The 23,904-nt window shown below is 35.0% G+C and overlaps 1 protein-coding gene across 3 annotated transcripts in view; it reads right to left on the bottom strand.

Annotated features, from left to right (window-relative positions):
* EXOC6B (exocyst complex component 6B) overlaps window positions 1–23,904 on the bottom strand; it is a 652,998-nt gene that overhangs the window by 353,759 nt on the left and 275,335 nt on the right. The window lies entirely within an intron of this gene.

Here is a 23,904-nt window from a genome sequence, read left to right as displayed (position 1 = left end):
ATAAAATCAAGACGCACATTTCCAGACTACAAGGATCCTCAAGTTGTCTTTTTATAGCCATATCGACTGCTCTCCATCTCTACTTCCTAATTCACTGCTAAGAACCACTAACCTGTTCTCAATTTCTATATCATTTCCATATTCATTTCTATGTAACATATAATTTTGTCATTTTAAGAATGTTACAAAAATGAAATTAATGGGGTATCCATCCTTTCAAGCATTTATTCATTGAGTTGCAAAAAATCCAGTTACACTTTTTAAGTTATTTTAAAACATACAGTTAAGTTTTTAGGAGTACGGAAAGGAGTATGTAACCTCTTTTGATTAGCTTATTTCACTCAGCATAAATCTCTAGAGATTCATCCAGTTTGTTACATATATCAATAGGTCTTTCCTTTATATTGCTGTGTAGTATTCTATTATATCAATGTACCACAGGTATTTAACAATTCACCTGTTAAAGAACATCTAGGTTGTTTTCCAGTTTGGGGCTATTATAAATGAAGCTATTATAAACACTCCTGTATAGTTTACTGCCTGAAATCTACTTATTTTCATATCATTTATTTTTATTTCTCTGGGACAAATGCCTAGGGGTGCAATTGCAAGGTCATATGGAAGTTGTTGCTTAATTTTTCAAGAAATTGCCAAATTGTTTTCCAGAGTGACTATGCCATTTTACATTATACTATTTTATATTCTTACCAGCAACCTCACGAGCATTTGATGTCACTATTCTTATAGCAGTGTAGTGACTTTAATTTTAATTCCTCTAACAACTAAGGATGTTCAGTATCTTCTCATGTGCTTATATGCTATCAGTATATCTGCCTCGGTGAATTGTTTCTTCATGTCTTTTGCTCATTTTCCTACTTGCATTGTTTCTTTTGTTTTTTGTTTATTTGTTTTACTGATGAGTTCTTCAAAGTATTTATATATTCTAGATACGTAAGGACTCATTTCCTGGATATATGATTTGCAAATATTTTCTCCCACTCCACTGTATTTTTTACCCTCAGCAGAGTCTTCTGTAGAGTAAAAGTGTTTAATTTTGATGAGGTCCAGCTATCCAATTTTTTTCTTTTACACTGAAAGAAAGTTAGTACTTTTAGAGGGAAATTTAAGAACTCTGCCTACCCTTAGATTCTGAAGATTTTCCCCTATTTTTTTCTAAGTGGTTTGAAGTTTGTATAGTTTTGCATTTAAGTTCATAATCCATTTTGTATAAAATGTAATAATAATTTCTGCATAAAATGGGAGGTTAGCTCAAAGTTCTATCACGCTCATTCTCGCTCTCTCTTTGGTCTATGGCTGTTCAATTCTTCTGACACTATGTGTTGAATTATTTTTGTCAAATATTTTTGTGAATCTATTCCTGGGTTCTCTATTCTGTCCCACTCATCTAACAGTCTAGACTCTGCCAATACCATGCCATCTTGATTGCTATAGCTACATAATAAGTCTTGAAATTATATGAGTTAATTTCTCCAATTTATTCTTCTTTTTTTTAAATTTGTCTTAGCTATTCTAGCTATTTTGCCTTTCAATACAAATTTTAGAATAATCTTGTTTGTATCTACAAAAAGCTTGCTGGAACTTTATAGGAATTTCATTAAATCTTTGTAAAAACCTAGGAAAAATTGGTATCTTTACTGTGTTAAGTCTTCCAATCCACAAACACAGTATGTCCCTCCATCTATTTACATATATGATTTTATCGATCAGCATTTAGTAGTTTTCAGCATACAAATTCTGTAGATTTTTCTTAGATTGAAACTAAGTATTTCTTTTTGTTAAACAATCATAAATAATATCATATTTTAAATTTTGGTATCTACATATTCATTGTGAGTATACAGAAGAACAATTGATTGATGTATGTTATCCTATATCCTGCCATCTTGCTGCACTCACTTATTAGTACTAGGAGGTTCACTTCTTAGTCCTAGTACTGGATTCTTGAGGATTTTCAATATAGACAATCAGCAGGTTATTTGCAAATAACACAGTTGTATTTCTTCCTTTCCATTCTGCATGCCCTTTATCTCCTTTCCTTGCTCTAATGCACTGGATAAAACTTCCAGCACTATATTGAATAAAAGTTGTGAGAGCAGATACTTTTGCTTTGCTCCTAATTTTAGGGGGAAACCATTTGGACTTTCACCCCTAAATATAAAGCTAGCTACGGGGTTTTGGCATGTTTTTTATCCAGCTGAAGAAGTTTTGTTGTTTTTAAATCATGAATGTGTTTCGGATTTTGTCAAATGCTTTTTCTGCATCAAATGATATGATCATGTGATTTTTCTTCTTTACACATCCCTGAAATAAACCTGACTTGGTCATATATTCATTTTATACATTACTGTAATCTACTTAACATTTTGTTTTAAAAATTTTGCATCTATATTTACAAAGAATATTAATCTGTAGTTTCCTTTTCTATATTAATTTTACCTGGCTTTACCTTAAGGGTACTAACTTCATAAAATGAATTGGAAAGTGTACCCTCCATTTCTGATTTCTGTAAGAGATTCTATAGAACTGGTGTTAATTCTTCTATAAATGTTTGGTAGCATTCTCCAGGGAACCCATCTGAGCCTGAAGATTTCAGAAAGAAGTTTCTGTTTCTTTGGATTGTTTGTTTGTTTGTTTTTAGAGATGGGATCTCACTATGTTGCCAAGGCTGGTCTCAAACTCCTGGGCTCAAATGATCCTCCTCCCTCGGCCTCCCAAAGTTCTGGGATTATAGTTGTGAGCCACTGTGCCCATTCCTAGAGGGAAGTTTTTAAATTATTTAATTCAATTTCCTTCATAGCCATAGGGTTATTCAAATTATCCATTTCATATTGGGTGAATTGTGATAGTTTGTGTTTTTCAGAGAATTAACCAATGTCTTTTACACTGTCAAATTTATGTATGTAGAGTTGTTCATAGTGTTCTCTTATTATCCTTTCCATATCAATAGTGTCTCTATTGATATTTCCTGTTTTAGTTTTATGTCTAACATCAATAATCTGTTTATTCTTTCCTTTTCTTTGTCAATCATGTTGGAGGTCTGTCCATTTTATAAATCTTTTAGAGGGAAAAATCTCTTTATTTCACTGATTTTCTCTACTGTTTCCTGCTTTCAATGTCAATGATTTTGGCTCTTATTATTCTTCCATTCATTCTACTTGCCTTGGGATTATTTTGCCTTTCTTTTCCTAGGTTTTAGAGATGACAGCTTACACTATTCGTTTAAGACTTTTACTCTTTTCCAGTGTAAACAGTTTAGTGCTATAAATTTCATTTCAAACACTGTGTGCCACAAATCTTCATTTTCATTCAGTTCAATATACAATTTTATTTCCTTTGAGACTTCCTCTTAGACCCAGGCATTATATGTAAGTGTATTATCTAGTTTCAGTTTTGGAGATTTTCTTGTTATCGTTGTGTTACTAATTTCTAGTCTGATTCCATTGAGGTCTATGTGTGATTTCAAAATTTGTTGAGGTCTGTTTGGCCGGGATATGCTCTGACTTAGTATGTTTTATGAGTGCTTGAAAAGGATGAGTATTCTACTGATGTTGTGTACAGTGTTCTATAAATGCCAGTTTATCATCTTATTGGTTGATGATGTTATTTCTTCTATATTCTTACTGAAATCCTGACCAGTCATTTTATCAATTTTTAGGAGTTTTGAAGTCTTCAACTATAACAGTGATTCATCCATTTACCCTTTCCATTTTATTAGTTTTTACTTCACATATTTTGCAGTTTTGTTGTTTGGGGCATAATCATTATCATTTAGGGTTATACAACTTCTTGATGGATTGACCCTTTTACCATTATATAATAAACCTCGGTCTCTGGTAATTTTCTTTCCTCTGATGTCTACTTCATTTTATATTAATAGAGATTATTCTGCTTTTCTTTGATCAACATTTGCATGTTGTATTTTTCCCTTCCTTTTCACTTTCAACCTGCCTATATCATTATACTTAAAGTGATTTTTCTATAGACAATATGTCTTAATCCATTTTATCAATATCTGCCTTTTTATTGATATATTTAGATAATTTACATTCAATACAATTATTCACATGTTAGGGCTTACATCTGTCAGGTTTTTTTGTGTTGTTTTATGTTCATTCTCTTTGCTTTTAGTTTGCTTCCTTTTTCTTGCCTTCCTATGGGTTCCCTGAATAACCATTTTTTAGAATTCCATTTTTATTTATTTGTAGTGTTTTCAAGTGTATCTATTTATACATTTGTTTGTGGTTAATGTAGATATTACATTATATAGACATAATTTACCATAGGATACTGGTGTTTCCATTTTACCAGTTCCAGGGAAGAGTAGAAACCTTACTTCCCTTTACATCTCTATCCTCCTCCATTTATAATACAATTGTCTGAAATATTTTCTCTACATACTGTCAGAACCAAATCAGAAAGTACCGGCAAATCAAAATGTCATTTATAGAACACTCTTAACAACTGTAAAATATACATTCTTTTCAAGCGCATACTGAACATTTACCAAATTATACTGTATGCTAGAACATTAAGAAAATCTCCTTAAGTTTCAAAGTGTTAAAATATGCAGGGTATTTTATCTGACTTCAATGGAAATCTAGAAATCCTCAACAAAATGATAGCCAGTAGGTAATTTCCCAAGACAGAAGAGTATCTAGGTCCATTTAAAAGACTTGTGTAAGAATGCCATAGCAGGCCAGGCACGGTGACTCACACCTGTAATCCCAGCACTTTGGGAGGCCAAGGTGGTTAGATCATGAGGTCAGGAGTTCAAGACAAGCCTGGCCAACATGGTGAAACCCTGTCTCTACTAAAAATACAAAAATTAGCCAGGTGTGGTGGCAGACTCCTGTAATCCCAGCTACTCGGGAGGGCTGAGGCAGGAGAATCGCTTGAACCCAGGAGGTGGAGGTTGCAGTGAGCCAAGATTGTGCCATTGCACTCCAGCCTGGGTGACAAGAGCGAGACTCCTTCTCAAAAAAAAATAAAAATAAAAATAAAAAAGAATGCCATAGCAGCTTGATTTGCTATAAGCTCCAAAGCGGAAACAGCCCAATGTTCTTCAATATTTATAAAATGAAATATCACCCCAGGATCAAAAGGGAAAACACTGATAAATGCAACAACATGCATGAATTTCAAAACATACGTATCAGACAAAAAAGTATTTATCTTAATAAATAAAACATAAACGTTCTATGCATATACAAAAAGGAAATGAATGGCCTCTAAACACTAGAAAAATGTCCACAGTGAATAGTCATTTCAAAAATGCAAGTGAAATTAACAATGTTAATTGTAATTTGCTACCAAATTAGCAAAAGAAAACAATACAATACCCAGTATTGTTGAGAGTATGGTAAAACCGTACACCAAAATTCTTTTTCTAAGGAATGCAAAGTTTTGACTTTTCTGAGTGGCTAGTAGGTATCAGAAAACTTTAAATGAATATTTCCTTTAATTCAATTTAATAATTTTACCTAAAATGATAATCAGATAAGTGAGGACAAAAGTATTTAAGGCCAGGCACGGTGGCTCACGCCTGTAATCCCAGCACTTTGGGAGGCCGAGGCGGGCGGATCACCAGGTCAGGAGTTCGAGACCAGCCTGACCAACATGGGGAAACCCCGTCTCTACCAAAAATACAAAAAGTAGCCAGGTGTGGTGGCGCGCGCCTGTAATCTCAGCTACTCTGGAGGCTGAGGCAGGAGAATTGCTTGAACCCAGGAGGCGGAGGTTGCAGTGAGCCGATATTGCGCCACTGTGCTCCAGCCTGGGTGACAGAGCGAGACTCCATCTCAAACAACAACGACAAAAAACAAAACAAAACAAAAAACAATGCTTTTGACTCTGGCATCTACCATTTGTGACTACAGACATAGTAGCTATCAAGTAACACAACTCTGGGATAACTATGTGGGATGACTTCAGGCATCAGAAGACATCCTACACAGTAGAAATAATTTTACCTATAATAACTTTTCCTAAAATTATTCCTAAATTTCAACAAAAGTTATTTTGAAATAGTCAAATATCTGAAGGTCTCCCTTAAGAGGGTACTAAAGCAATGCCTGGAAAGAGGGGAAATTTTTGCTCTTTTCTGAATGGGAGGACCCAAATGCAGCCTGATCCTGGAACAAACTGCACAATAACCTGGCATTATGAGGGCTATTTGGCAATTCAGTGAAGGATGATCTACTCTAAGACTAGTCCAGAATGAGCTTGGCTGTGCCTAACTTAAATCTGGCAGTGATCCTTTCAAAACAGCAGTATTAGCACCTGCCCCTCCCCTCCTGATTTTCCCAAGCAAGTCAGGTCTACATTGAAGAGCAGAGAGCACAGGATAATTTCTCATTAAAAATAAATCCTTAGGATGAACTTTAGAGAACTGTCTCAGCAAGGCTGAAATTTTACATCACAGTTGCAGAATTCTGACAGGCCCAAAGAGACCTTGCATGACGACACTAACACATTATTAGAGTTTCTCATAAGGCAACACTCCCAATCTTTGAAGCAAACTGTTAAACATATTTGCCCATCATCTCTCACTACCCAGTCATTTTTCTAAGCCAAAACCAATGTGGTTTATATGACTGTCTTTCTCCAGGTCCTTGTATCTGATTTCCAAGTTCTTGCCAATATTAGAAGGTAGGGCATGACTATAATTTTTAGTGTAGTTTTTCCAGAAACTACCAAGAACATTATTGCATTAAATATTGTATAAACAGCTCTTTCTCTTCACACTTCAAATACCAAAATTAATGAAAAATAATGCCAATGTATTTATTTTTTAATAGTATCTTCAGAATGTATCATTTTAGAAAAAGTCTTTGTCTTAACTGCACAGTATTTGCCCCTGTAACAGAAACATCAATGATTCTATAAAGTAAAAGGTTTCGAATATGACTCAAAAGAACAGGCTTTGATCCAAGTTTTGCCAGTCACTATCTCTGTGAGCCACTGAGCAGATAAATTAATCTCACTGAACCTCAATTCCCCAAACCATCAAGTGAATATTAGATATTCACTATAAAACCTGTGTATGTCAGACTGGCATAGTGAGACTCAATGAGATAAAGTATGTATGAAAGTGCTGTGGGAAAATACAAAGCTCCTAAATTTGAAAGGATTCAGCAGTGTGGGATGTTGACTATAAAATAGCTTACGGCTATAACTATGTAGGGTCAAACCAAAAAAAATGACAAAAATTATTCTTCCTTCTAATGAGCATGTTATAACTTTGGTTATTTTCTAGTTTTGTACTTTCAAGAACTGCTTGAGGAGGAGATAGATATAGCACTAAAAATTAAACTACATCCTCAGGGCTTGCCATGCTCATAAAGAATATTTCACAAAGGCCACAGGGGATAAGTACTTTGAATTTATATTGAAAAAACAGAAGAAGAGTGAAATAATCTATGTTTCAGGTTTAAAAGGCATACAGTTAAAACTTAAGATGATATACTTTAACTTTATACTTCATAAAAATAAATTTTACCTAAGAGGCTTGATTGAGGTAAGGGTTGGATTTAAGGTTTGAGGAAGTAGAAGAGGCAACTTTACGCACGCTTAAGAAGAAATTCTTATTATAAAGAATTAATATACATTAAAGATTCGTCATACCTAGTATGTACTAGGCAGGCATAGTGATAGCTAAGAGTTTATAAAAAACAATCTAATTATCTCATTTATTCTTCTCTACAACTCTTTATGTTGCAATTGCTGTCACTATAAGAAAACTGAAAGCCAAAGTTACAAAGATCACTGAGAACAATGCAATTGTTTTCTGATATTATCTCATGTTATTTCTACTATACTATTCTTTTCTATGCAGTTTTTTCTGCTTAGTCCCATAGTCTCCACTTCCAGACAAGTGTAGCTTTTGGTTTCTTTTTTCCAGGAATGGATGAAGGTTTCCTTCTAAAACTCTCCCCTCCCTCAAATCACACTTTTAAGACTAAGTCACACTTCAGGCCTAAAGTGGTTTCAGGAAACCTCCATCAAAACTATTTCAAAGAAGGAAGGTGTTTCCCATTAACTAGAGATAAAAAGCTTAAAATGCAAATACTAAACTTGGTAAACAGATCATATACATCTCTTTGACTATTTTAACACATACTCTTTAAGAACAAGAAACTCCTCAATACCATTCAAGTTTTTAGCAAGGAACTCTTTTTTTAAGAAAGGAATCCCTAGATGTACCTCTTCAGAGTCTATTGTGCTACTTGGTTTGAAACCCACAGGTACAGAATAAAATGTATCTGCAACAAATATTTGCGAAATGAATAAAGTATAGTTCTATTAAAGCACTAGTTACTTAGTTTTTTGTTGTTGTTGTTGTCGTTGTTTTCTGTGGAAAGATTGAACTTCAAAGAATGTGTGGTGACTAAGAATTCATATTAGGGATATTAGAGGGGTACATACTCCATGCTGTAAGCACCAAAGTCTTTTCATATTGGTTCTCTAAAATGGGTAAGGAAAACCACTTTTTGTGTGGCCTGACATGTGCATTAAAGGCCTTAAAAAGAATTGCTGGTTTTCAAGTTGCACAGAAGGAAGATAAGAAATATACAAAATCAGGCCGGGTGTGGTGGCTCACGCCTGTAATTCAAGCACTTTGGGAGGCTGAGGCAGGCGGATCACCTGAGGTCGAGAGTTCAAGACCAGCCTGACCAACATAGAGAAACCCCCATCTCTACTTATACAAAATTGGCCGGGTATGGTGACGCATGTCTGTAATCCTAGCTACTAGGGAGGCTGAGGCAGGACAATCACTTGCACTGGGGAGGCGGAAGTTGTGGTGAGCCAAGATTGCGCCATTGCACTCCAGCCTGGGCAACGAGAGCAAAATTCTGTCTCAAAAAAAAAAAAAAATTATATACAAAATCTTCCACCAGTGTTTTATGGAAATTCTGTCAAGATGTTCAGGCTAAAAGTAGTGTTATAGGAAAATCCCAGTGACAGCCTTTTGACAAATACTAATGGGATATCTCTGATAATATGACACTCAAGCAGAAACAGTTTAAAGCATTTTATTAACTTTTTATAGGGAGTCACATATAAAGAATTGATTTTAAAATGTTCCCTCAGTTCAAGATACATTGCTGATGCATGCAGTCTTGCTATTTTTAAATTTGTTCTCATTCATGTCCCATTTCCAATCCCATTCCCCTCATTAGTACAGCCACCCATTTGAGAATATAAGATACGTCATTCAAGTCAACATTTTATATTTATTTCTATTAAAATATGCTTTTAAAATAAACATGTATAGTATTATTGAGTTTGTTTTAATTTATATAAATGAGATTGTACTATCAACTGTATTATTTCTTACTTTGATCCCCCCAGCATCATATTTCTGAAATCTATATGTATATATTACCATATTTGAATATTGTTTGTTATTTATAATTGTTTGCTATATGTTGCATATTGCATTCAATCATATGTAAATACCAATTTTTAAATATCTTAACATCACTTTTTGAAAATTGTAAAGGTTTTTGTTGATACAAATTAGATGTACATATTTTTGGGGTTGTAAATACCAATTTCACTAACCCATTCCTCCAGTAATGAATACCTCAATTAATTGCCTCTCCTCTTTGCTACCAGAAAAAATAAGTACCAAAATAACTGTCAAAATAAATATCCTCATAAACCTTTCCTTGTAGAAATATAAGAGAGCTTCTTTGAGATATGGGCCATCACAATGTGGCCTCAAGTCTTGACAGCCAGCCACTACTAGCCTATACACCACAGCAACTTTGGATGAATCAGAAAAAAGTCTCCCAAGTCACTACAAACTTCCTATTAACACTATTATTTGAGATCATTGATTTTACAAATTAAATTGAGGAGAAATTAACAACTTTGCATTGTATGAAGAACCTATCTATGAAGAGTTAGCACTCTCCATTTATTCAGCACTTCATTTATGTCCTTTTAAAGAATTTTGAAATTTTCATCATAAAGGTATTGTACATATTTTAGGTTAATTTCTATGTAACCTATTAGAAGTTTCTTCATGGATATAATTAACGTAGAGAAATGCTACTGTGTATGTTTTGCTGATTTTTAAACCCATCTATCTTCTTTCCTTTTTTTTTCCCTCATCCTAAGACTTTGGAAATAATGGCCATGGTGGGTGGTAGTGTGCATCTTTGTCCTAGCATTTGTCTTTACCTTCTTCCTGACTTTACTGGGAATCCCTCTAAAGTTTAGTTATCCAGTAAGATCTTTCCTGTAGATTTTTCACAGATGCCCTAATTTGTCTGTAGCTAGAATAGTTAAAAACACAAAACAGGCCAGGCAGGCTGGCTCACACCTGTAATCCCAGCACTGGGAGGCTGAGGCAGGTGGATTGTATTACTTTAACCCAGGAGTTCAAGACCAGCCTGGGCAACATGGCAAAACCCCTGTCTCTACAAAAAATACAAAAAAAAAAAAAAAACCCCACAAAAACCTGGCCAGGCATGGTGGCACGTGCCTATAGTCCCAACTACTCTGGAGGCTGAGTTGGGAAAACTGCTTGAGCCTGGGAGGTTCAAGGCTGTAGCAAGCTGAGATCATGCCACTACACTCCCAGCCTGGGCAACAGAGTGAGACCCTTTCTCAAAAAATACATATATATGGAGATTTTCCTTACAGTTCTGAGTAGCTTATATAAAAATTCTAGCGGAATTGATGGAGATATAAGCACCAAGATTTCTGGGTCATATTGATTACTTTTATAAACATCAGGTTCTTATTAATGAATCAGGTTGTCCAGAGACACTCATCAAGGTTTTAAATTTATTCAGATACGGTATATCAAGTTGACAAAAATTGATGTTATTTTTGAGATGTATTGACCATCATCAAAATTCAAACAAGATTAAAAGAGGGCTCAATAAAATCATGGCTGACATTCTTTTATGAAAATGTTAAATATAATAGCACTAGAAATGACTAAGACTTTTTTTTTTTTTTTTTTTTGAGACAGGAGCTAGAGTACAGTGGCATTCTCATAGCTCAACATTAGTTACCTCAAACTCCTGGGCTCAAGCAATCCTCCCACCTCACCTCCCAAAGTAACTAGGACTGCAGGTATGTACAACCACAGCCGGCTAATTTTTGTTTTTAATTTTTAGTAGAAATGAGGTCTCGCTATGTTGCCCAGGCTGGTCTCAAACTCCTGGCCTCAAGCAAGCCTCCTGCCTTTGCCTCCCAAAGTGCTGGGATTACAAGTGTGAGCCACTGCCCAAGAAATTTCTTCACTATAAGAGAGATGGGATAAAATGCTAAGGGTTCATTATATATTCATTGATATCTGATAAGCAGCGATGTTCAACAGAAATATAATGTAAGACACAAATATGAACACAATATATAATTTAAAATCTTCTGGTAACCACAGTAAAAAACAGGTGATGCTAAATTTAATAATATATTTTATCTAGCCTAATATATCAAAAATCTTATTTCAGTATGCAAATCAAAATTATTAATATTTTACATTCCTTTTTTGGCGATGAGTCTTTGGTGTGTATCTTACACTTAACAGCACATCTTGATTCAGAATATTCATGCTGCAAGTAATCAAAAGCCACAAGTGGCTAGTTCCTACCACATTAGATAGCACAGCACCAGTCTAAACCACATAGAAGAGAAACTCTGTCCAAAGCCATAACAATAAACCATGTGTTGTGCATACTAGAAGTACGCAATAAATATTTATTGAATAAATGAATGAACAAAGTAAATGAAGTGAGACATCCTGAAGCAACAATACAGTACAATGCAAACATATATATAAATAGACAAATCAAACAGAGAGGATTTCACTCTATGTATAGTTCTCTGCACCAAACATCTCTGGCCTGCTATGTTACTACTGTAGTTCTCAAGTTGTAGGAACAGAACTCTATGGATGAGCCGCTTGAGCTGGGAATAGGCATTGGCAGAAATAACGACTCTCAGATCACAGCCAGAGGAGCCAGTGAAATACATATAACAATGCCTCACTAACCTCAAGTACCATTTTTTGATCAATGGGATAAATTCAAAGTATCTAACTCACTAGAACACAGCAGTATCCACAAAACTGAAGCACAAAAGCTGCCCCAAAACCCCAGAGTAGTGCAAGACCTCCAGCTGACAAAACAGCCTACCCAGAACGCTTGATTTGCCAGTAGAGCAAAGAAAAGGAAAAAAGAAGGGGGAGGGGAGCATCTAACATACTTCTTCTGCCCTGTTATTTCTACTCCCCACGATGACAAGACCTTTGTGAGCAGGCAAGGGAGTTGAGAAGAGAGAACTCAATCTCTGCAGTCCAAGCTGCTTCACATTTTTCAGAAATTACTACATGTTCAAACAATGGGATATTTGTCAAAGTACAACTTGATCACCAGAATTCATCTGTTTTTCATAACCACATTTGACCTAAACTGTGCTGACTAAACAAGGTACCCTGTGTTTTGCAGTCTGGAAAATGTGGCTCCCAACATCACTTTTAGACTGCACTAAAACCTCTTGCCCCTAGACTACAGCCTCTTGGTAACTAAGTGCATTCAGATTAGGCCAAGGATGATGTTTGCTGGCTTTCCTTGTTACATTAATCACCAGATTCTCATTTCAACTCATATTTTGGTTAACTTTTCTCTTTTTTATAGGTATCTTATCAAGAGAGTATAAAAGAGCTTCAAAATTTCTTATATCTCTTCCTTTCCTGTGGGCTATGCGTGTGTGTGTGTGTGCACGCGCGTGTGTGTGTGTATAGTCTGCATATATGACTAAATATAATTTTTTTATTATTATTATACTTTAAGTTTTAGGGTACATGCGCACAATGTGCAGGTTAGTTACATATGTATACATGTGCCATGCTGGTGTGCTGCACCCATTAACTCGTCATTTAGCATTAGGTATATATCCTAATACTATCCCTCCCCCCTCCCCCCACCCCACAACAGTCCCCAGAGTGTGATGTTCCCCTTCCTGTGTCCATGTGTTCTCATTGTTCAATTTCCACCTATGAGAGAATATGCGGTGTTTGGTTTTTTGTTCTTGCAATAGTTTACTGAGAATGATGATTTCCAATTTCATCCATGTCCCTACAAAGGACATGAACTCATCATTTTTTATGGCTGCATAGTATTCCATGGTGTATATGTGCCAACTTTTCTTAATCCAGTCTATCATTGTTGGACATTTGGGTTGGTTCCAAGTCTTTGCTATTGTGAACAGTGCTGCAATAAACATACGTGTGCATGTATCTTTATAGCAGCATGATTTATAGTCCTTTGGGTACTTTAATTTTTTATTTAGAAATTTCAACTTACAGAAAAATTATAAGGAGAGTACCAAAAAAACTCATGTAGCCTTTATCCAGATTCACGTTGTTAATATTTTGCCCCATATGCTTTATCATTTGCTCCATACAAATCATTTTCTACATATATATATTTTCTTAACCATTTGAAATTATGTTATATGTATCATATCTATTTATTCCTAAACACTGCATTGTGCTTTCCTGAGAATAGGATAATTGCTTACATAACCACAGAATAAAATTTCTGAAAAGTTAACATTTTTCTAATCTACTGCCCACATTTCAATTTTGTCAATGGACCCAAAAATATCCTTTATAGCATATTTTCCCACAGGTAGAGGATTCACTCTAGAACAGGGATAAGCAAACCATGGCCCATGGATCAAACCCATTCCATTACCCGTTAGGTAAATAAAGTTTTATTGGAGTACAACCACTTAATTAACATAGTATGTCTGGATGTTTTGCACTGTAACAGTAATATTAAGTGGCTATGAGAGAGACACAATGGCCTAAAATATTTACTATCACAACCTTTGCAGAAAAAGTTTGTAAATCCTAGGTTTATGACAATGTGTTGCATTTCGTTGTCTTATCTCCTTGGCTTCTTTTAATCTGAAAAATTCCTCAGCTTTTCTTTATCTTTTGTGACTGTCATTTGATATGGTTTGGTTGTGTCCCCACCAAAATCTCAACTTGAATTGTATCTTCCAGAATTCCCACCTGTTGTGGGAGGGACCCAAGGGGAGGTAATTGAATCATGGAGGCTGGTCTTTCCCATGCTATTCTCATGATAGTGAATAAGTCTCACAAAATCTGATGGGTTTATCAAGGGTTTCCACTTTTGCTTCTTTCTCATTTACTCTTGCCACTGCCATGTAAGAAGTGCCTTTCACCTCCTGCCATGATTCTGAGGCTTCCCCGGACATATGGAACTGTTAAGTCCAATTAAACTTCTTTTTCTTCCCAGTCTTGGGTTATGTCTTTATCAGCAATGTGAAAAAGGACTAATACAGAATATGTGAAAAACATTTCTTTCTTCCTCCCCTTATTTCCTTTTTCCTTTATTTCCTTTCTTCCTCCCTTTCTTCCTTCCTTCTTTCTCTTTCTGGCCCCTAGACTATAGTCTCTTGGTAATTAAGTGCATTCATAGAGGGTATACAAAAGCCCTTCTCCTCCTAACATTGCATGGTTTTTTAATCTCTAGATTATAATTTTTATAAAGGTAACATTAAATGTGGATGGGTTATGGAAATGTACAGGTTTTCTTGCTTATCTGTGGATCTATGTCAACACACATATTAGTCTAGTTCCTAGTCTTTTTCCTTTCTCATTGCATTCTTTAAAAGTCCTTTTTATAATATGAATATGTGGTGAGGAGGCAGGTGTAGGTGGAGTGTGTTCAGGTTGTGAAAAGAAATGTTTCTTTATGATTTAGTAATATTCCCAGCTATTACACCAGGTGTTTTTACATAGACTTTTTTCATTTCATTCTCGTAGAGACACTGTGAGATAAATACTATTATTCACAGTGTTTCGTCATGTTGCCCAGGCTGGTCTCAAATTCCTGGGCTCAAGCAGTCTGCCTGCCTTGGCCTCCTAAAGTGCTGAGATTACAGGTGTGAGCCACCACACCCAGCTGACCTCATTTTCACACTGTAAAAAGTATATCAACATTTCTTATAATTTCAGGGCAATGAGAAATCTCTAACCTTAGTTATTAACACTCCATTTAATAGAACAACAAACTATACTAACCTCAGTCAAAATAACTACATCTTCTTAGCACACTTCATAGCCTTTTACAGGTCTCTTAATTTTTCACATAGTACTTTTCTGAGGTACTTCATTCATTCATTCATTTCACAATTATTTATTCAGCTCCTTCTATGTGGTGAGAATAACCCAGAATTCTAGATTTTCAGAAACTCTAGTTAAAGATTCTGAAGTAAAAAAAAAAATGAGATGGATCTTGCTTACATTCCCTGAGAAAGTCTTGAATAGGGACAGGCGAAGAGACTGAGCTTCTAGTCCAGTATTAAGCCCCTAAACTATTTCACCTCCAGATTGCTGGTTTCAGTTTCACCTCTGGAGTTTCTAGCATTTCACCTCTAGATTGTTGGTTTGAGTTATAAGAATCTGAAAAAGTAAAGAATCTATTACAGTTCCAAACTCAGCTTTTTCAAACTTTCACAATTTAAAATAAATCAATTCTATTCATTGGTTAAAAAACAAATCCTTCATTACACCTGCTATAACCAACTGTAAATAAATATGAGCTCCAGCTATGGTATTTGTTTCTGGTAAGAAGATCAATTTGGTATATGCTGCTGAATGACCAAAATCATCTATAAAAGAAAAAGAAATTCCTTTTCTCCCTTATATGATCTTTCGCTGTTTAGATCATGAGGCTCTGGCTGTAGTTATTTATGTATCCCCATCATGACATTCAAAACTATTGGGACAAATATTAAACCAGGTAATAAAGGGCATCTTGAGCAAGCCACAAAAACCTCTGAAATTTGGAAAATTTAAAAATGAACAAACAAATCTGGCAGTTACAACCAAATTAGGTTGTAGGGAAAAAATGTAGAAAAAGGGAAAGGAAGCAAAATGTGTAAGAGATCTGATTGGACATCTGAGATAAGGGAGAAAAGGTTGTAAATAAAAATCCAGAGATCTCAGTAATGGAAGAAATTTGGTATTATTTGGAAGAGTCACCAAAAGGAAGAAAGAAAATGAGAAGTATGTTTCAGGAAAGAGAACTGCCTGTGCCAAGGCATCATTGTGAGAGCACATGGAGTATGGTGTATCTGGCGCATAAACTGTGAGTAAGCAGGAGGAAAAGAACAACCAGAAATGAGGTGAGAGAGTTAGGCTAAGGATAGAATATGGAACACTGTACAGACTATATAAAAAAACTTTATTTATTCTGAGAAAAACGGGAAACAAATATTTTAAGCACTGTCTTGATAAGGTTAAAATTGTATTTAGAAGGATTACTGGGAGTTACATGGAAAATGAATTGTTTCTTCTTTGTCAGAGCTTGAAAAGGAGTTATCAGATTATTGTGGTGTCTAAAACTATTTACATGAGATATTATTATTAAAAAGAAGGTAAGCACACTTGAGAAGTTTAACCTTCCCAAAGTAAGCATTTTGGAAAAATGAATGCAAGCATGTCTAGAGATCAAAACAAATACACACTCTCTCTTTTTCCCCCGCCTTGTTTTATTCAAGGCTAAATGATATGTATGCCCATTGGGTAATAAGGTCACCAGGTTAAAAGAGCAATATGACAATTATGAAATGTTAGATCACAGCTACTACAAACCGGAGCCCATTAGCCCATAGTGCAGGAAAGTTATCACTGTAACTGGCTTTTCCTGTGTCCTTATCAATGCAGTGCACAAAGTATCTCACCCTTAGTTTTTTCTCTAAGATCTATGTAGTGTTTATGCCTATCTAACCTCACCAGGCACTAGTGGGTCAGTGAAACTAGGAGGCAGTAAGATATGGCAGGAGACTGATCAGACAACCTGTTAAGTGTCAGAGACGGACTAGGAGTTACCAAATATTTCAGGGCAAACTTTCCACATTAAAAAATATCTCTAAAGAAACTACTTAAAATACATTCTTATTGTTCAGGAGTACTCAAGATTACCATGGAAACAAATCAGAAAGCTTCCAGCTCTTTTCCAATAGTATAAATTGGGTCCTCAAAGGTGTAACTTGCATTTGTTTTAGATGTTGTGAAATAGCAGATGAATATTTTGAGATGGAAAATAAAGTCCATTTAAAATGAAAATAAAACAATTACAGACAGATCAAGAGGAATAGTGTCTAAATATCCACTCCTGAAACATTAAAAAGTCACCTGAATTTCTTAAAACTAAATTTCAAGGCAGAAACATCAGAATTCCTCTCTAAAACCAATGATATCCCAAAAGATTTGAAAATGACACCTATTCATTTCAAATTATTATTCTCAGGAAAGCTTTTCCACTAAAAGCTCCATTTTTTTTTTCTTATTTCCCAAGAAAAACGTATATGTTTCAAATAAACATGACGGATTTTTTTTTAAACTGAGTCCTCATCAGGTCTCTTACAAAGCAGCTTTTCTTTAGATCTACTAAATTAGAAACTTTTTGAGAGCAGAAAGTGTCCTTGCCATCTCTGTATCTTTCAGTGTATTAGGACGTGCTAGCTTCAATAAAGTTTAACTTTTCTTTTTTTGGTAGATCTTCTCAGAATATACTTAAATATACTAATATTAACTGTAAAAAGCCCAAGACAGCAATACAGCACACCAAGTTTCAATGACATTTGAAAGAGAGGGTGCCCTCTTTTATATTTTTTAACAGATAAATTGATGATACTAGTGTTTCCTACAAATACAGCTCCAGAAATGACTTTACAAAGATCTGAATCATCAAATTGTATCTCTGGCAATGCTAGACTTCTAAATACACAATTTCCCATTTCTCATCACTGGTAAAATAAAGTATTGGTTCCCTATCTTTGTAATATCATCTTTGTAAATATTTACAAAGAAAGAAACTTATTCACAAACCCTAAGCACCTAGAATTTTGCATTTTTACAGGCATTTCCCATTTGCCTTAATTTCTAGTAAAAGAATAGTAAATGACCCCACTTGTGTTTATATAAAAACCAATTTAGATGTTAATTCAAGTATCTTTATGAGAAATTGAGAATTCAAATAACAGATATTTACTACAGTTACATAAAATTAATTTTTAAAATTTCCAAGATTTAAAATAGAATCAAGACACCTCTTTAAAAAAATACTAGGCTATGGGAAGCACTATCAATTTTAATAAAAGCTAAAATGCCAGTAACAGATCTATTTGTTTATTACCTTTCACTGCCAGATCAATGGTTGGTGAGATGCACTGGCAAAAATGATATGAGGCTGATGTGTATCTTTTTTTCATTTGCCAATCAATTTTCTTCATATCAAGATATACCAAAAATGTTTGACTACATTTTTTGAAGTATTTCATTTAAAAAAAAATCAAATCGACTATCGAAAATACACCCAATCCTTCAGATTAACTTTAAGTGTATGTTCCAATTCTTAACACTAAATTTATGGGTTATTAAATAATTACACTAAATTTGTTTGTTATTAAATAGCAACAGTGCATCTGGTAAAAATGCAAGAACAAGAACCCTAAAATCTTCACTCTGGTGCCAAAAAGGAACTATTTCATAACACAATTCAGAGTGAGGTAGTCTCTACATAACGAGGTGTTTTCCCCATATTTACCACATCATTTATTTAATGTAGTCAAGTTTATGAAGCACTATGAAATTGCACAGCAAAGTGTTATATAAAATCCAAGATGCTATTATGTTAATATATATAAACAACAACCCTTCAAATACTACTACAAAAGTATCTTAAGTCTAACTTTGAGAATATTAAAACTAATGATTTTTAATGAAAACTTCAGTAGCGTTTTAGACTCTTGAGTTATTTATTTCCCAAGTGCTTTACTGTAATGTTCAATAGCAACTAAAGTTCTTTAAACAATTTCATTAAGAAATTATCTTAACACCTCAGGAAACATGTCACTTAGAACTGCTTATGTCTGTCTGTTCCTTTTTCCACTCTCCTAATCCTTTCCTTGCTATTATCTTTGGTTACATGACTATGGTTTCCGTAGTTTCTCCCAGCTTCCAGTATAGACTATACCAGTAGAAATCTTCAGATTAGAGTGGGAGAACCATGTTCTAGGAAGATTATTGACCATCTTACACCATTCTACCCTATACCCCTGCAATGGCCATAAGGGACTATAAAGAGATTATGGCCAGGCATGGTGGCTCTCATCTGTAATCCCAGCACTTTGGGAGGCCGAGGCGGGCGGATCACCTGAAATCAAGAGTTGGAGACCAGCCTGGCCAGCATGGCAAAACCCTATCTCTACTAAATATACAAAAACTAGCCAGACGTGGTGGCACGTGCCTGTAATTCTAGCTACTAGGGAGGCTGAGGCAGGAGAATTGCTTGAAATCAGGAGGCAGAGTGAGCCAAGATGGCGCCATTGCACTCCAGCCTGGGCGACAGAGTGAGACTCCATCTCCAAAAAAAAGAGAGAGAGAGAGAGATTATGAGTAAATTCTAGCTCTGCTGCTGATTAACTTCTTCTAATTATAGCCAAGTCCTCAAAAAATATATTAAAAGCAAATTAGTAGAAAAATATTCTGAAATGTAACACAATTACTATGCTCAGGGAGATCAATTAATAACACTTCTCATAATTGTTTCTAAATCTCTGCTCTGCATCCCTTTAAGCAGAAGAATTCAGGAGACAAAACTATTAGTTTAACTGGTGAGGCTAACTTACCCCTAACAGAAAAACAGGTCATCAGCTTGCCATGCATAATGGCTGCTCAGGGAATAAAGATTTATGACACAGAAATAAGGTCACTTTGAAATATGCTTTTAGATTTAGATTTTGGCAAGGCTTCCAAATTTAAGAAAAAGACAAGGTGGTAGAGAGTTCTTATGAGGCTTATACAAGGAGATACTCAAATGGAATTGGGGAAAGCCATTCTGGGGCAAAGGTCTGTAGTCAATAGATACCTGAAACCTAACTCTGTACTTCCCTTTAGAGGAGGGATTCTTTCTGGGTCTATGGATGAGATTCAGGGAATTGGCGAAGCCTCTGAAATTTTAAGCCAAATGTCACATGCATGCACATATGTGCATTTTGCCTGGTGAAAGCATTCAGAGCTTTTGTAAAATCTCAGAGGCCCCTTGATTAAGAAAATTTAAGAGAAATACTGTACTTGATAGAGCCTTTGTAATAATGAATTCACTGCACAATGATATTCTCAATTCCCTCATATCTTAGGGTATTTTATAGTCTCCTGTAGTGAATGGAGCAGAATTCAATAAAAATGAAGTTCTTATGATTCATATAATACTGGGGGATTGCTAAAAATGTCCATGTATTTTAATTGCTATCGCTGGACCCAAGATGTCAGAAATCTTTAAACTTTTTATTATAGTATAACACATACGCAGAAAAGAACATTAATCAAAGGTGAACATTTTGTCAACATTTTTTAAATCTAGGAATTTAAACTGCTCATGAGAAGGTGATGTACATAGCTGAGATCAAGAAACCACAAGAAGATCACATACAAGACTCACAAACTAAGCTTATGGATACGTATATTTATAGGTTTGCCCCTCTAGTCTCTCCTAATGACACCTAAGCTACTTGTTATGGGATGTACATACACCCTTCCAGTGATAGAAGGGTGAGGAGTGAACTGAAAGCAGATTCAGAAAGATGTTTCATTGTATAAAGGAGCTTAAAGTACATGCAGATCTTTGTCCAAATTGAGCTGGGTTTGAGGATTAGGGCCGACTGAATCAATAAAGTTCATAAATATCTACAAGACAGAATAGTTTGTCTTCATCAGACACATAGCCCACCCGTCTTTATAACTACCAGTTCACTACATACAAGAACCTCAAATTATTATTATTCATCATTTGCTTAACAGTAAAATTTTTAGTTTTCCCCTTTAAAAACATATTTTTCAATTACTATAAAATGATATTTTATATCCTGCCCCTTACCTGCCCAAATCTAAACTGTATGTGAATGTGAAGACTTAAACCATATAAAAATTTTTAAATGATTCCATAAAATACTTCTACCTTTGCCCTGCACACTTCCACTGCATTATTTTATCAAAGACCATGTCTCAATTAACCACTATCTGACCCTTGTTCACTTTCTTCCCTCCCCTCCCCCTGCCAAAGTTTGCCCTTCCTGCCAAAGTTCAGCACTTCCTAGAAAAGTCTCACTGCCTGTTTGATATTGTACTTCACTTTAGTCACCAAAGGAAGAATTTGCAGGTGCTTGGCCCCATCTATAAGACCATGACCGAAATCTGACCTCCTGTTACAATACATGAACTCCTGACCTACTGATAAGGCTGGCAGATATAAGTAGGATTTTTCAAATAATCCTTTGGGAATTTATAAGCAGCAAAGCCATAAAAGGGGGGTGAGTGGAAGGTCGGTTTCACTAAAAATAATAAATATTGCCATGTTTATTCAAAGAGTGCCTTGTTATCCTCCAGGCCAAAAGTTCAGATAAACACTATTGTAAATGACAAAATATTAGAACTTTTTGTTACTTATGTTATGATCCTTCCGTTGGACACCAATAGAACTGTTTTCCCTCATATAGGTCCCAGCCCTGATATTGTGTAACAGTCCCCGTGACTAAAATACTGAATTCATCTGCAGGTCAAAAGGAGAGTAATTATCGTTCAAAATCAAAAACAAACATTTACTGATTATTACATACTACTAATACTAAGTGCTAAGTACTGGGACTAAAAAGAGGTGAATAAATATAATACCTGCCCTAAAACAGCTTACAATCTATTGAGGAAAAACAACACATTTAGAATATGATGATATAATAAAGTTAAGCAGTAATATAAATATACACTGAATCCTATGTGAAGGAGTAGGGGGTCCACTGAGTTCAAGCTGAAACATTAGAAAAAACTGCTGGATGACACAAGTAAAAAATAAATAAGTGTGTGAACCCGGGAGGCGGAGCTTGCAGTGAGCCAAGATCGCGCCACTGCACTCCAACCTGGGCGACAGAGTGAGACGCTGTCTCAAAAAATAAAAATAAAAAAATTTAAATAAATAAGAACTAGTAAGATAAATGAGAATAGTAATTCAGGTAGAAGGGAAAGAATGAGAGGCATACATTCAAAGAATTGGAAGCATTTTAGTATCATTAAAGTAAAGTAAGAAAATATGGATGATAAGACATGGAAGACCGTCTATACTTTTATATACTATATTGTATTCTATACTTCTACATTTTACTCCACAGATAACCAATCACAGAATTGTAAGCAGCTAACACATATATCAGATTTGTATGTTGAATAGATTATTATGACTATAATGAGAACTGAGTTAAGGGCTTAAGATAATGGTAGGGAGACCAGATAAGGAGACGATTTTCAATAATTCTGATGAGAATCTGAACTAGGGCAATAATTTTAGGATAGGAAAAGATGAGATGGAGTAAAACTGTATTTAGGAAATAACATTTGGAGATTGGATGGTATTCAGAAAAACCCAAGAGTTTATGTTTCTGGCTGGTGACTACATAGATGATACTATTATCTGACATAACTAAAAATGCAGATGGGCAGGAGGGGCAAGAGATAATGCCTTCATTTTAAAACACAGGGAGATACAGAGTTTATGCTGCCTGTGAATATCCGAAAGGTTCTGTTCACTAGGCAATACATATAAGTCCAAAGCTCAAGGGAAAGCTGAGGACTAAAGATATAGGTTTGGAAGTCATTAGGATTCCAAATCATGAGAATAGATTATATCATTCAAGAAAGGCAAGACACAAAGAAAAGCGGGACAAGGGTAAAACCCTGGGAACAATGAAGGACACTAAGAAGAAGAAAAGCTCACAGAGACCAAAACAGGCAACAAGTATCAGAAAGGCTGGTAGAGAATTAGAAAAACATACTGTAAAAGAAGACAGAGATTAAGAATTATAAGGCAAAAATGATCAACAAAGTTGGAGCCAAAAGGTCCAGGAAAATACAGTTTCAGGATAGTGCTAAGAACAGAAGATAAATATACAGGGTTGATGAGAGAATGAAAAGGGAAGAAGTAGAGACAAGCATTAGAATGTAAAGGAATGCGAGAGATATGGTTTATTTTCTCCTCAATCCCCGTTTCTCTATTCCTAAATCCTTTTTCTTAAGTTCCAACAGTAATATTAATTATATTACAAAATAAGAAAAAAAAATTACAAACATTTATATTAAGTAATCCATTTTTAAAAAATCTTTGTAATTAATATTGAGGAACTATCCTTTACCATGCAGTAATGCCAATTTGTGACTTGAGAATGGGATAACAAAGAAAGAGAGGTAACAAATTACAGCCCCAAAAAGGCTATGAAGAGTCAGCACTAGAAGTTATACATGCTTTGGTCCTTCCTTTTCTAATGGAGATATCTGAGTATTTATTTAAAGTCCCTATAGACCTAGAAAATCAATGTCCAGAAAATAAACATATATTCTCCAGAAAATAGAACTGAGTTTCTACCACTAACTGTACCTTTTCAAAACTAGGAACTACTGTGAATGGGAGAAGAGACCTGTTTCTGCCATATAAATAATGCCTTATTAATTGCTATAGAAAATTTATGAATATAAAATACTTCAACAGTAGGGAATATTACTGTGTATAATTTACTTTTAAATGGGCAGTTTAAGGTCTTCCTGCTTTTCTAGAGCTTTATTATCTCTAAATAATAACCAGTATGCCTTAGTTTCTACATAGCTTAGGACTACATATGGTCATCGTACAATTAAGAATATGTAAATTTTTAAAAATTTGTATATTGACGACAAAGACCAGAACCCCTATCTACATGTCTATAGTTTATGCCAAACACTTTTAAAAATACCAATACTGTGTCTAACCATTAGCATCAGAGATACATAACAATTACGAG

The sequence above is a fragment of the Pan paniscus genome, chromosome 12 (assembly GCF_029289425.2).
Source record: "Pan paniscus chromosome 12, NHGRI_mPanPan1-v2.0_pri, whole genome shotgun sequence".
Lineage (NCBI taxonomy): Eukaryota > Metazoa > Chordata > Mammalia > Primates > Hominidae > Pan > Pan paniscus.
Note: the sequence above shows the minus strand (reverse complement) of the source record. Positions and strands in the feature narration are given on the sequence as shown.